Below are 8,673 nucleotides of genomic sequence, written 5' to 3' on the forward strand. Positions count from 1 at the left end.
ACTATTGTTTGTACAGATGAACGTGGTACCTTCAGGCATTTGGAAATTGCTCCCAAGGATGAACCAGACTTGTGGAGGTCTACAATTTTTTTTTCCTGGTCTGAGGTCTTGGCTGATTTTTTTGATTTTCCCATGATGTCAAGCAAAGAGGCACTGAGTTTGAAGCAGGCCTTGAAATACATTCACAGGTACACCTCCAATTGACTCTAATATTGTCAATTAGCCTATCAGAAGCTTCTAAAGCTATGACATTTTCTGGAATTTTCCAAGCTGTTTAAAAGGCACAGTCAACTTAGTGTATGTTAACTTCTGACCCACTGAAAATGTGATACAGTGAATTATAAGTGAAATAATCTGTTTGTAAACAATTGTTGGAAGAATTACTTGTGTCGTGTACAAAGTGGATTTCCTAACCGACTTGCCAAAACTATAGTTGATGACAAGAAATTTGTGGAGTGGTTGAAAAACGAGTTTTAATGACTCCAACCTAATTGTATGTAAACTTCCGACTTCAACTGTAGATAATAGAACAAAATGAAATAACATTTTAAAAGATTGACTTTTAGTTTATAAATACTTTGGTACAATCACACACTTAGCTAGCTGCCCACCTCGTTCCTTTCTGTTAGCATGTGCACGTAGTAAGTACACTTTGACACTTTCGGTATACCGGTCTTTTCAGATTCACAATGATTCTTTAGTTGTTGGACACTATATCACCGCACTCACGCTCTTGCTCTGGGTCCTCATCTTTAAGTCACCTTGATTTTCACCTGTGTGTTTTAATCAGTTTCTTTATGAAAATATTTTGCGAAATCCATGAAAGTAGTTACAGCAAGGGCTATAGCAGCACACAAGCAGACTACAAATGCATAATGGGCCAGGCATGCCTGAGCTCCTGAAATGAGCACTACTTAATAAGGATTGCACGCTTTTTTCAAATCCGTCTAAAATGACATACCCAAATCTAACTGCCTGTAGCTCAGGACCTGAAGCAAGGATATGCATATTCTTGATACAATTTGAAAGAAAACACTTTGAAGTTTGTGGAAATATAGAATTAATGTAGGAGAATAACACATTCGTTCTGGTAAAAGATAATACAAACAAAACTGCGTTTTCCACATTTTTTTACCATCATCTATGAAATTTAAGGAGAAAGGCCATACATTCAGATAGGAGTGTAGGTGTAATTTCGGATTTTGGCCACTAGATGGAAATTGGAGCTGGTGCAAGGCTGAAGCTCCAGCATTTGGGAAAAATGCTCCAGTCAAATTGGGCACGCCCACTCCTCCCTCCACTCAGCCTCACATACTCTGTTCTGAACTAACCCTGTTAGCCAAGTAACAGGTAAGGTCAGGTTTAGGTTAATGTCCCATTTGTTTACCCTGCTGTCCACCATTTTGTTCTACCAATTGAGAACACAAAAATATTTTTCTCTGGATTTCACAAATTAAACAAAGAATTTCCTAATCCTGGGTTTTCCATTCTGTGCAATTGTTTTAAACAAGGGTGTGTAATGTGGGAAAGTTCTCACTATGAGGTACTTAAAAGCACAGCATTGCTGAGCAAGACCTTGTAGAGTTTCTCCTTGAGTGAAAGCATCCCCTCAGGCTTCAACATGAAGACTACTATTCTTCTGCTTACTGTTGTCCTCATAGGTAAGACTATTTGATCAATCCATTGCGATAGCTATCACATTGTCAAATAGATTACATATATCAAATCAAGTAGCTGGTCAGCTCACACATGCGATTTGGTTCTGGGTGCTGTTAGTGTTCAATATTACTTTGGCATTTTAAAGGTCCAATGCAGTTTTTATCTCAATATCAAATCATTTCTGGGTAATAATTTAGTACCTTAGTGTGATTGTTTCAATTAAAATGGTTTAAAAAAAGCACTTCTTAGCAAATGCAATTTCTCAGGCAAGCATTTTGCTAGGACTGTCTGGGAGTAATCTGAGAGAGGGGCTTAATTGGAGGAGCTTAATGGGCGGAATGTGTAACCTGAAAACAAGCTGTTAATGGCAGAGAGGGAAAACTCTTTATTATTGGTCTATTAACTTATCCAAAAATTATTTAAAATGTACTTTATTTAGCCCCCTCTTGTCCATCAGTCTTTAGGTGTTATTGGTTTCTCTCCACGTTCAGTATGCGTTCCATGTTTGTTCTTTTGTATCTCTTCAGTATTAAAAACTCACCTTCTGCACCTGCTTTCTGACTCCCGGCGTATACAATAAAGGAATATACACTACCGCCTCCACTCCTCTTTTCTATTCTGGTCAGTGTCTGCTAGAAGGCCAGCATCCCGAAGTCGCCTCTTCACTGATGACGTTGAGACTGGTTGTTTTGCGGGTACTATTCAATGAAGCTGCCAGTTGAGGACTTGTGAGGCGTCTGTTTCTCAAACTTTCTCCTCTTTCTATTCTGGTTAGAGCCAGTTTGCGCTGTTCTGTGAAGGGAGTAGTACACAGCGTCATACGAGATCTTCAGTTTCTTGGCAATTTCTCGCATGGAATAGCCTTCATTTTTCAGAACAGGAATAGACTGATGAGTTTCTGAAGAAAGGTCTTTGTTCTGGCCATTTTGAACCTATAATCGAACCCACAAATGCTGATGCTCCAGATACTAAACTCGTCTAAAGAAGGCAATTTTTATTTCTTCTTTAATCAGAACAACAGTTTCAGCTGTGCTAACATAATTGCAAGGTTTTCTAATGATCAATTATCCTTTGATAATGATAAACTTGGATTAGCTAACACAATGTGCCATTGGAACTGTTTCCAGCTACAAAGAAAATAGTTTTCTAAGTGACCCAAACTTTTGAACGATAGTGTATATAAAACACAGGAAATCACCTTTTGACAGCACTGCCCCTTTAATATAAATGCCCTTTAGTTTGTTGAGTGGAAAAGAATATCAGCATAAAAGGGTTTCCTCCTCAGTCAACATATCTTTTGTCCATTTATCTCTAGCTGTGTTGCCAGAGTGTCAGATGGCCAAGTTTGGTCAGCTGTGTAGCGGAAATTCCAGTAACAGGAGGAGGACAGGGACAAATGGGACAAGGACACTACGGAGCAAGCAGGTATGGCAAGTTAATGTATCAGTTTGGTTTTGCTTTATTTGACTGTCCGCAATTTACGTCATAATTTAGTGGTAAGATGTAACCACATAATAATTATTTCTAAGAACCCATTGTACAATATTAATAATATCAATTTGATCTGAGACCCTGCTCTGACTGTACACAGTACAAAACAACAAGTGAAAACATACCATAGTGGTCTGATTGAGAGACTGTGAATGCTTTGTGAATCCTTCTGCATTAACCCCTTCCAATCTCTATGTTCAGAACAGAAAATGTGCATGAGGGCATTGACATCATGTGTAACGACGGGGCTACAGTGTACGCTCCATTTGACGTGAAACTCAACGGCAAAGTGATAGTGTACAAAAACCCGAAAGAGGCAGCCATCAACGATGGGATCAACCTCAGCGGGAGGGTCAGTGTCTACCTGAATAATTTATTTTAATACCCTGGAAGGAGATCAATAGTCTATCCTGAATGATTTGTTTTAATACCCTGGAAGGAGATCAATAGTCTATCCTGAATGATTTGTTTTAATACCCTGGAAGGAGATCAATAGATCTGTAAATGCTATGCCTATTTTAATAATGCATCCCAATGTAATGACTACTGTTTCACTGAGGTACAGTACATACGGCAACTAATGTGTCATGGCAGAATGAAATGGAAGAATATATGGCAAATTAATTGATTGACTGGTTGAATGATTGATTGATTGACTCACACTGTGATTTTCTGTCTTGCAGGTCTGTGCTTTAAGCTGTTCTACGTGAAGCCTGACAGTTACTCTGGGGTGGTGAAGAAGGGCCAGAGGGATTGGGACACTGCTCCCCATGCAGAGTGTCTACCCAGGAACCACTTCTCACGTCCACGTCCAGATGTGTGACAAGTCCGACCCCACCAAGTACTTCTGATTGATTGGTTAAATAAATAATCAAAATTATCACAATGATAGACCTTACTGTGTGAAAACAATATTTGTCCTTTTTATTTATCCACCCATCATGAATTGATCATATTCTGACCTCTTACCTTTGTGATACTCCCACAACAAACAACGTGTTGAAGTTTCAAAGAGCTCAACATGACATTTATCATTGATATGGTTACTGGTTATACACTCCTATTCACTTCCTTGTTTATCTACATTAAACACATATCAGATGTCTTATGATTCATACAAGGATATCAAGCGCAAACCCGTTATGCTGCTGTTATTTCTTTATGGAAGCACTGGAGGCACGTGAGAGATTATAAAGCTGTCTACAAGACAACGGTCTCTGGCAATAATTATGTTTACATTATATTCATAATTTAATTGTTAACAAGAAGGTGCCAAGTAGTGTGGTGTGTCTGACCTTTGGCAGTGTTTACACAGTCATCCTATGAACCCAATTCTATATTTTTTTATATCCAATCTTTTTTTCTGACTGTCCACACTTAGTTTTATGTGACCCATATCAGATTTGCACATTTACGCTGATGTGGCCTTTGAAGTAGCATGCAGATGCAATGCTAATTTCCTGTAACTTTTTGGTGAATCCGACCACCACCCCTGGTGAGACAAAACCGCGACTCGTCAGTGAAGAGCACTTTTTGCCAGTCCTGTCTGGTCCAGCGATGGTGGGTTTGTGCCCACCGTTGTTGCCGGTGATGTCTGGTGAGGACCTGCCTTACAACAGGCCTACAAGCCCTCAGTCCAGCCTCTCTCATGCGTGTACATTATGTTATTATGGGGTATTGTGTGTAGATTGATGAGGATTTTAAAAAATGTAATCCATTTTAGAATCCAAGGCTGCAACATAACAACATTTTGAAAAAGTCAAGGGGTCTGAATACTTTCCGAATGCACTGTACATACCTATATGTTTGTGAGTGTACCTCTATGTTTGCATGTGTATGAATGCGTGTGTACTGTATGTGTGTAACTGTGTGCGTACATGCCTGTGAGCTATTAGGATGTAAACAGTCACACACATAACTACTCCACCAATCAAAGGACTCTTTGCATGTTAACAGGGTTAGCCTTAGCAAACCCATAGCAGACACTACCAGCCTCATAGTGGGCTGACAAAATAGAGGCTAAATGACCTGTGAGGCTAATGGCTTCTTCCTCTAATGGTCTGGAATGCCTTAGCCTTAGCATCGGCATTAAAACACAGATAATTAGGTTTAGGATTTCACAGCATCCCCAGAGTAATTCTCGAACGTCGTTTATATTGATTCTCCAAAGAGGCTCTCAAAGGGAATTTATTTTCTTTCGAACATTATTTTAAACGTTGGGAAAATAGGGTTTGAATACCGTCAGGAAGGTCTGAGACCACAGTAACCTGAATGATGTTCAGATGTGATGAAATATGCTAAGGTGGTAGATAGTCTAGCGGTTAAAAGCATTGGGCCACTAACTGAAAAGTTGCTGGTTTGAATCCCTGAGACAACTTGGTGAAAAATCTGTCAATGTGCCCTTGAGCAAGGCACTTAACCCAAATTGCTCCTGTAAGTCGCTCTGGAGAAGAGTATCTGCTAAATTACTAAAATATATATATATGTATTTTTGAAATGTAGGCATCAGATATACCCAAGAAAGCATTTGCATGTCGTTTGAGGTTGGCAGTGAGACTCAAAATGCAATTCAAGAGACATGAACAAAAGGAAAGTGGTAAGACAAATATAACGTCTAAATGGAAGTGGGATCTTCATCTCAACTTCTTTGTCACCATATCATTAACACTGGCCTTTGTCCAAGTATTTGTGCTATATAATATATATAATATAATGTGGATACAATACTGGTGATGATTTGATGAATGGTAACAAGGTATCCTATCCTAGACCTAGATATCTGGCCGGCCGGCTGTACGGACCAAGCAATCTGGCCAAAGCTAAATCCAGCCGTTCGGCCAGATACCTACATCCGGCTGGCCCTCCGTCCAGATAGCTAAGTCCAGCTGGTCGTCCAGACAGTTAGGTCCGGTCGGCCGGCCAGACAGCTAGGTCTAGCCTGCTGGACAGAAAGCTAGGTTTGGCCAACCGGCCATATAGCTAGGTCCGGCCTGCCAGCCAGAGCTTGAGAGCACAGATATCTGGCCGGCCGCTAGGTTCGGACAGACAACTAGATACACCCGTCTGGCCAGCCAGCCAACCAAACAGCTTAGTTGGTTTGATTGCAGTTCAAATACTGTTTGTAGCTAAGTGGTTAATTAAACAGAAGGGAAGTGGTACATAGAAAAGATCTTAATTTGCTGGTAAGTTTCCTGCGCCACAGGAAATGCAGATAAGCTTTGCCATTTATATAAATTCACTGAACCTGCACTAACACATGGTTATATTAACACTATTGCACTTTTCATGTAGCCTACCTTTGTCAAGCTAATAGCCTAACCACCGATCAAGCAACATTATGGACTAAACGTTCAAATCCTGTTGCTGCAGGATTATTTTGCTATGGCGTTACTGGTCAAATTAAGATTCAACGCTTGTATGAAGCACAAAAACATGCCAGTAACAAAAGTGGTGTAGCCTGACATCTAGTGGAGAAGTTGAGATTGAGCACATTGAGATCATATTCAGCGGCCTCTGAAAAGCCCACATCTGCTCTCACTCCTATTGACATTGAAGTGCCTCCAAAGAGCTAATGTTCAACTTAACAGATACCCTTTCTACTTTTCTATGTTATTATTGTGATTAATATGTTATTGGTATTGATGCATTCACTGCAAAAGGAAGATAAACTGTAACCTATGTAACCTATGTAAAGCGACAAGAAAAAACTCCAGCATGTGATATGTAGTCTCACTGTGACTATCTGCTAATGCATTGTGACGTACCTGTCATTTTGACCTATTATAGCTTTTGCAGGCGAGTACGCATGTTTGATTGCACAATGGATCTCATTCTCAACACAATGATTGACGGTGAGAGAATACTAGGAGTATATATTCTGAGGTTACAGGCACAGACGATTTGTCTAAAGTTAAGCACATACATGTAACACAATAAAAGCCTGACAAAGTAAAACATTTGAACTACAGTGCATTTGGAAAGTATTCAGATGCCTCGACCTTTCCGACATTTAGTTATGTTACAGCCTTATTCTAAAATTAATTAAATAGCTTTATTTCCTCATCAATCTACACACAATACTCCATAATGACAAAGCAATAACAGGTTTAGACATTTTTACAAATGTATTAAAAATAAAAAATGGAAATATCACATTTACATAAGTATTCAGACCCTTTGCTATGAGACTCGAAATTGAGCTCAAGTGCATCCTGTTTCCATTGACAACCCTTAAGATGGTTCTACAACTTGATTGGAGTCCACCTGTGGTAAATTCAATTGATTGGACATGATATGGAAAGGCACACACCTGTCTATATAAGGTCCCACAGTTGTCAGTGCATGTCAGAGCAAAAACCAAGCCATGAGGTCGAATTAATTGTCCGTAGAGCTCCGAGACAGGATTGTGTCGAGGCACAGATCTGGGGAAGGGTATCGAAAAGTGTCTGCAGCATTGAAGGTCCCCAAGAACACAATGGCCTCCATCATTCTTAAATGGAAGAAGTTTGGAACCACCAAGACTCTTCCTAGAGCTGGCCGCCCGGCCAAACTGAGCAATCGGGGGAGAAGGAACTTGGTCAGGGAGGTGACCAAGAACCTGATGGTCCCTCTGACATACAGTTGAAGTCGGAAGTTTACATACACCTTAGCCAAATACATTTAAACTCAGTTTTTCACAATTCCTGACATTTAATCCTAGTAAAAATTCCCTGTCTTAGGTCAGTTAGGATCACCACTTTATTTTGAGAATGTGAAATGTCAGAATAAGAGTAGAGAATGATTTATTTCAGCTTTTATTTCTTTCATCACATTCCCAGTGGGTCAGAAGTTTACATTCACACAATTAGTATTTGGTAGCATTGCATTTGGTCAAACGTTTCAGGTAGCATTTGGTCAAACGTTTCAGGTAGCCTTCCACAAGCTTTCCACAATTAGTTGGGTGAATTTTTTCCCATTCCTCCTGACAGAGCTGGTGTAACTGAGTCAGGTTTGTAGACCTCCTTTCTCGCAAAAGCTTTTTCAGTTCTTCCCACAAATGTTCTATAGGATTGAGGTCAGGGCTTTGTGATGGCCACTCCAATACCTTGACTTTGTTGTCCTTATCAGACCAGAGGACATTTCTCCAAAAAGTACGATCTTTGTCCCCATGTGCAGTTGCAAACCGTAGTCTGGCTTTTTTATGGCTGTTTTGGAGCAGTGGCTTCTTCCTTGCTGGGCGGCTTTTCAGGTTATGTCAATATAGGACTCGTTTTACTGTGGATATAGATAGTTTTGTACCGGTTTCCTCCAGCATCTTCACAAGGTCCTTTGCTGTTGTTCTGGGATTGATTTGCAATTTTCGCACCAAAGTACATTAATCTCTAGGAGACACAACGCGTCTCCTACCTGAGGTCATAGCGACTGCGTAGTCCCATGGTGTTTATACTTACATACTATTGTTTGTACAGATGAACGTGGTACCTTCAGGCATTTGGAAATTGCTCCCAAGGATGAACCAGACTTGTGGAGGTCTACAATTTTTTT

General features: G+C 40.1%; 1 pseudogene; it reads left to right on the forward strand.

The window, feature by feature from the left end:
- The first annotated feature begins 1,544 nt into the window (after nt 1–1,544).
- On the forward strand, nt 1,545–4,041 carry LOC112081114 (leukocyte cell-derived chemotaxin-2-like; annotated as a pseudogene).
- The last annotated feature ends 4,632 nt before the right edge of the window (nt 4,042–8,673 follow it).

The sequence above is a fragment of the Salvelinus sp. IW2-2015 genome, linkage group LG6.2 (genome assembly GCF_002910315.2).
Source record: "Salvelinus sp. IW2-2015 linkage group LG6.2, ASM291031v2, whole genome shotgun sequence".
Classification (NCBI taxonomy): domain Eukaryota; kingdom Metazoa; phylum Chordata; class Actinopteri; order Salmoniformes; family Salmonidae; genus Salvelinus; species Salvelinus sp. IW2-2015.